The following is a 6,709-nucleotide window of genomic DNA, read 5'->3' on the forward strand; positions in this document are numbered from 1 at the left end:
GCATATGAGTAGTTGGTGGTCTGTTCCACAATCAGCTCCTGGCCTAGTTTTCACAGCTGATATTGAGCTTCTCCAGCGGTTCTTTCCACATATGTAATCGATCTGATTCCTATGCATGCCATCAGGTGAAATCCAGGTATTGGAATATATACCCCAAGAAAATTAGAACTGAAGAACAAACAGATTTGTACACTAATGTTCATAGCAGCATTATTCACTGTTGCAAGAACATGGAAACAGCTCAAATGTCCAACAACAATCAAATGGATTGAGAAATTATTCTACATTCAGACGATGAAATACTATAGCACATGCAGAAGCAATGATTTTCAAAATTGCTAACTTGGGAGGGACTGAAGAACACTATGCTAAGGGAACTAACTCAGGCCCATAAGAACAAATAATATATAAGACCATTATTGTAAAAATAGAAAGATAACTTGTAAAATGTGTGTGAGGATTAAAGGGCAGGAAGGGGGAGGCGAGGGGTGTGAAGTTAGTCAGAGGTGTGTGTGGGTGGTTAATCCTAGGGTCACATAATTTGATGGGTGGAGGGAGGTGTAGGTAAAGGAAATGGGACAGATTCGGTGTGAAAAGCAATGTATACAAAAAACAAACTTGGTAATTTATACACACACACACACACACACACACAACAATAATTGAGATGAGTTCCATAATCATATTGACTTTGACAATGAGCTGCTAACTGAAAGGTCAACCATCTGAATCTACCAGCCACCCTCCAGGAGAAAAGAAAGGCAGTCTCCTTACGAATATATACAGCCTCAGAAACTGTATGGTAGTTATCCATCAGCAGTGATGGATTCTGAAAGAAAATTTCTGAGCTGTGGTTCAGGAAGGAGACTGAGTTAGGAAAAAGAGAATGAAGTTCAGGAAAACAAAAAAAGCTAAAATTATCAAGGTAAAATATCAGAGTTACACAGAAAAAGAACTTTAGAAAATCTACAAAGGAATTCCTTTAAGCCTTCTTATAATGAGCTAGGTGTACATTCATAGGGTGACACTTCACAGGAACAAGAGCACTAAATTCACTCATCATGATGCTCTCCAGTCTAAATGACTGTATGAAACACAATGTCACTGAAGGAAAGTGTGAAGCAAATGTCCATGAATCTTATATGTAAACCAATATAAAAATATTTTTTTTAGAAAAAAAGCACTAATAAGGGGAAAAGCAAACACTCTAGGGATTAATGCTTAAAAGTGTCCAGAGTTCTTACAGGGATAGACAGATTCAGATCTTGACCAACCAGAGTGTACAGTCTTACTGAATACTCAGGGTATTCAGTAGCCAATCCAAAAGGTCATGCTTCAGAAGGGGGTTAAATTTTCTGTATAACAGTATCTACATTATATTAACTTTTAGCAAAGTTAATAAGCAAATTCCCAAAGAAGATGTTCTAGAAGTACCTGTTGCCAAAACAGAAAAATAAAAGAAAAACTTCTGATTTTAAGAGTGAAAATATCTATTCACCATTGCAACTATAAATACAAGTCAGAAAAATTAATCTATTCATTTAAAATAATATATGAGAGAAGAAACAACTATATCACCCGGAATTTTATATATACTAAAAATATCCTTCAAAAAAGATGGCAAAATAAAAGCTTTCAAACCAAGCAAAGATAAATAAATTTCCATAAGAAATGTTGCAGAAAGTTCCTCAAGACAAAGAAACTAATTCCAGATGAAAAAACACTGTGCAAAGTGATATAATTCTATTAGAAAATGAAGTAAGGTAGACAAGCACACAGTAAACCCCACAATTAAAAGCAATAGTAAGTAAAAAAGCTAACAAGCCAATGGAGGAAATATAATGGATTGCTACCAAATACATTATATATCCAGTTAGATTTATTACTTTTAGTTAAGGTTTTCTTCAAAGTGAAGGCATAAGCTTTCATTAAATAAAGGGTGTTATATACACCAGCAGTTTGTCTATTTCTCTTGCATAAACATTAATTACACAGTTTTCCATGTACAAAAACTATATTACCTCATAATACAAGCATTCCAAGAATCCAATAAATACAATTTTGGTAAAAAAGAAATAGGTTCCTACTTAGATGAAAGTATGGATAATTCATAACCAAATTAAATAATAATTTTTTTCAGTCAGGTATGACAATAGCAAAAGAATGGGAATCACTAAAATTTAAATTGACATACAGAGGTGTAAATCTTTTCTCAACGTATGATTTAGAAATAGAATGCAAACCTTTCATTACTAATGCCATTCAGGACATTTTGAAAACATATTTCCTTCCAAAAAAGATGTAACAAGAAAAAGATTGTACTTCTAAAACTCACACAAGCAATAACACCTTTTCAAAGATTTACACATGATTTACAAAGTAAATTTTGAAGCTTTATGTGTGAGTCTAATGAATACATACCAAGGAGATTAGTTGTCAATAAAATAAAAGACATCTTAAACAAACAAGAAAAAAAAAGTACTTGCCATTTTATCTCAGTACTTTGGCTCAATAAAGGCAAACAAACTAAAAAAAAAATACCTTAAATATATAATATGTCGTTTCATTGATATCTGAAAGCTATTTTATGACAGACAATATTTTGCTTTTGGAGAGGCTCACCAGCTGGTACCATTTGCCCAGAGAGACAGCTGTTTTCTAAAGTTTCCCTATCTCAGCACGTTTCCAACTGTCAGTTCGAACCGTATGCAATCCCATAGTGACAGAACACTTTAAGAGAAATGGCTCATTAACTGTGAATCTATGAGTCCACTGTCTTCAGTGAATTCAAATTAAACCTACAGACTTGTTAGCTCATAACAGAATTCCCCACACATTTTTTTGGTGGTTCTTTTGCAGCAGAAACTCAGAGAAAAATATTCACATCATCTACTACAAAATCTTTTGCTCAATTTGCTCTGACAAAAACCAAGGTAATGGGATACACACCTTCAATTTATTAATTCAAGAGCTAATTTTGAGAATAACCCCACATAAGGGTTTTCCTTTTCAATGTAAGAAACTTACAACTTTGCAGAGAATATAAACCTAAAATTTTTAGTTAAAAAGTTCTCTAAAAATTTTCCCTTGAGTTCCTTGAACTCTAAGTCCTCACAAAAATTCAACAGCTACATGAGATGTATATAAAAAGGCATCAAAAACTGTAAACAAGTTTTTTAAGTCTAAGGAAATTTTAGTATCAATAGTTTGAAAGGTAAACCATTTTCTATCTGCAAAGAATTATAACAAAGTAAATGGATTATCTGAGACTGGTGTATATTGTGTACTAGAATCCCAAGGATGTTAATATGCTGGAAGAGACCTCTCTAAAGTACTAAAAAGTAAAGATGTGACTTTAAGGCTAAGGAGTAACTGATGCAATCCATTGTGTTTTCAATAGACCCATAAGCATGTGAAAGCCAGACAATAAATAAGCAAGACTGAAGAACTGATGGCTTTAAATAGTGGTTTTGTGAAGAGCAATAAATATACCACACTGTAAGAGAATAAACAAATCTGCCTTGGAAGTTAAGCTAGACGGCTCCTTTGAAAGGTTAGGGAGACTTTCTCTCAAACACTTCAGTTGAACATGTTCTCAAAATGGACCAGTCCTTGAAGAAAGTCATCTTGCGTGCTAAAGCAGAGTCATCAACAGAGAGGAAAATCCTCCACATGATGGAATGGTTCAGAAATTGCAATAATGGGATGCAGTCCAGTAATGATTGCGAGGACAGCAGAGGGCTGGGCAGTGCTTCCTTTTGTTACATAAAAACGCTGGGTCACTAGGACTCAGAACTGATTCAGCAGAACCTAACAACAACCACTAAAAGAAAGGGAAAAAATCACTAACACAAAAAAAGATGAGCTAAAACAAAAAGAATCTTCTGGAGAGGTCCCAATGTTAATTTGCAGATAGAGTCACAGAACCTACGGCCCCTCTGTCATTCCTTCCCAAATATCTTTTCAGATATAAAAGCATTGTGCATTATGCTTTGAAGAATAAGCAAATATATAGAAAACAAGTCTTTGCTGACTGCAGGAACATTTTTGTCCCAAGACTGTCAGCCTGTGTTAATTTGAAATCATTCAATTATTCAGAAACTATTAAGAAGAAAGATGTTGTTAAATTATTACTGTAATAATATATACTACTTACATGTCTAAGAAGGGAGCTCTAGTGGTTTCCTGTTGCTGTATTTTTGTTAGATGCTGAGTCAAGTACGACTCACAGTAACCTTATGAACACAGATCTGCATTCTGTCCTGTCCTGTGTCATCCTCACCATCTCTGACACACTTGAGCCCATAGCTGCAGTCACCGAGTCAATCCACTCTGCTTAGGGACTTCCTCTATCTCACCGACCCTCCATGTTCCCAAGCAGGATGTCCCTGTCCAAGGAATAGCCTCTCCTAGCAACGTGCCCGAAGTATATAAGATGAAGCTTTGCCATGCTTGCCTCCAAGGAGTACTCTGTGCACTTTTTCCAAGACTTACCTGTTTCAGTTTTTGGCTGGCTGTGGGATATTCAATTGCTCTGTCAATGCAAAGGTACGCAGTTTGAATCCACCACCTGCTCCATGTGAGGAAACATGGGCTATCTCCTCTCACACACTTTACTGCTTCTGAAAACCCACTGGAGGATCAGTTATGGGTGGATTCCAACTGGATCATACACAACACGAACAACATATATCTAAGGAATCCTGGTAGCACAATATTTGAGAGTTCAGTAGTTAAAAGAAAGGTCTGATTTTGCCACCCATCAGCAGCTCCACAGGAGAAAAAGAATTGTCGATGTACTATTATAAAGAGTACAGCATAGGGACAGTTTATTCATTCTACAGCGTCACTGTGAATCAGAATTCCCACATTGCCTTTTCAACATCTCAATGACCACCCAACACTCAGAAGTCAAATTCTTGTTGTAGTTGTTATATGCTGTCGAGTTCACCACAATTCATAGTGACCCTGTGCACAATAGTTCTGAATCCTGCTTTGTTGTTTTTGTTATGTACCCTTAAGGTGAGAAGCGACTCATAGTGACCCTGTGTACAATATCTCTGAGTTCTATGCTCAGCCAATCTCACCATCTCCGACACACCCAATCCATTACCTCAGTCACTGTGTCCACCCATCTCATTCAGGTTATTCCTCTCCTATGCCATGCTTCCACCATTCCAAGCATATTGTCCTTCTACAAGCAATGGCCCCTCCCGCCTACATGCCCAAAGTATGTGAGACAGAGCTTCAAAATCCTTGCCTCCAAGGAGCAATTTGGTTTCACCCCCTCCAAGACAGACCTGGTTGCTGTCTTGGCAGTCCACAGTATGTTCAATATTTTTCTCCAGTATCACAAGTCAAAGGAATCAAATATTCTATCATTCTGTGAAAACTAGGTTAGGTATTGATTGTGGAACAGACCATCAGCTACTCATATGCAAGTTCTGACTGAAGCTGGAGAATATAAATCAAATCCACAAGAAACAAACTTTGACCTTGAGTCTTCCACCTAGAATTTAAAAACTAGAAAAGGTTTGAGGTCTTGAAAGGCTTGAGCAAAGATCAGATGAGCTGGAAGGATGTCAAGAATATTATCCATGAAGAAGGCAAAAGGTCTTCACTAAGACAGAGAAAGAAGAAAAGACAAAGAGTGAGGTCAGAAGAGACTGAATATTGCACTACAGAGTTGAGAAGGTAAAGGGTAAAAAATCAGGAAACTGCAGTCCTGAACATAATATTTCAAAGGACAGCTCAGTAAGACAACATAATATAATGAAATGTGCAAAGAGCTGGAGTTGGAGAATCCAAAGGGGCAAACTTGCTCAGCATTTTGTAAAGTGAAGGAACTGAAGAACAAATTCAAGCTTCGAGCTGCAATACTTGATGGACAAAAACTGGGGCAATGGTAGTAGATGTGATGGAGTCAGTGAGAATGGCTCAGGACAGAGAATAAGATCTCTGTGAGTCTCAGGTGACTTCATGATGTATAACAATAACAACAACATGGGCAGAATGTTGAATTATCCAAGAAGCATCAAAAGAAGATGAAAGGGGTACACAGAGCCAATGTACTAAAAAGAACTGGTTCACACAGAGGAATTTCATTAAACAACATATGAGTAAGAGACAATGGTGAAGGAGGAAGGAGTTCAAGCAGCTCTGAAGGAATTAGTAAAAAACAAGACTCCAGGAATTGATGACATATCAATTGCCATATTTTAACACAAAGATACAGCTCTAGAATGCTCATCAGTCAGTGCCAGAAAATCTGGAGGACACTGAATGGAGGAGATTAATATTTATTTCCATTCTTAAAAAAGGTAATGTGACAGTGTAGAAACCATGCAACAATATCACTAATATCACAGGCCAGCAAGATCCTGGTGAAGATTATCCAAAACCTACTAGAATAGTACATCAACAAAGAACTGCCAGATGTGTAAGCTGGGTCGAGAAGAGGTTGTGGCACTAGTAACCTTATACCCAATGTTAGAGGAATCTTGGCTAAAAGCAGAGAGTATCAGAAGAATGCTGACTGGGTTTCACTTACTATGTAAAGACATTTGACTGTGTGGATCACAAAAAATTGTGACTAACCTTGAAAATCCTGATAAGGATTATCCAAAAGTGACTGGAACAGTATGTTGTTGTTGTTATGTGCCGTTGAATCGCCTGCGACTCATAGCGACCCTATGTACAACAGCCCTAA

General features: G+C 36.9%; 1 protein-coding gene across 3 annotated transcripts in view; it reads right to left on the reverse strand.

The window, feature by feature from the left end:
* The window catches only part of FAM172A (family with sequence similarity 172, member A), a 651,833-nt gene that overhangs the window by 492,999 nt on the left and 152,125 nt on the right, over window positions 1-6,709 (reverse strand). The gene's annotated exons all lie outside the window — the stretch shown is intronic.

The sequence above is a fragment of the Elephantulus edwardii genome, unplaced genomic scaffold, assembly GCF_000299155.1.
Source record: "Elephantulus edwardii isolate Elephantulus edwardi_28Jun2011 unplaced genomic scaffold, EleEdw1.0 scaffold00043, whole genome shotgun sequence".
Classification (NCBI taxonomy): domain Eukaryota; kingdom Metazoa; phylum Chordata; class Mammalia; order Macroscelidea; family Macroscelididae; genus Elephantulus; species Elephantulus edwardii.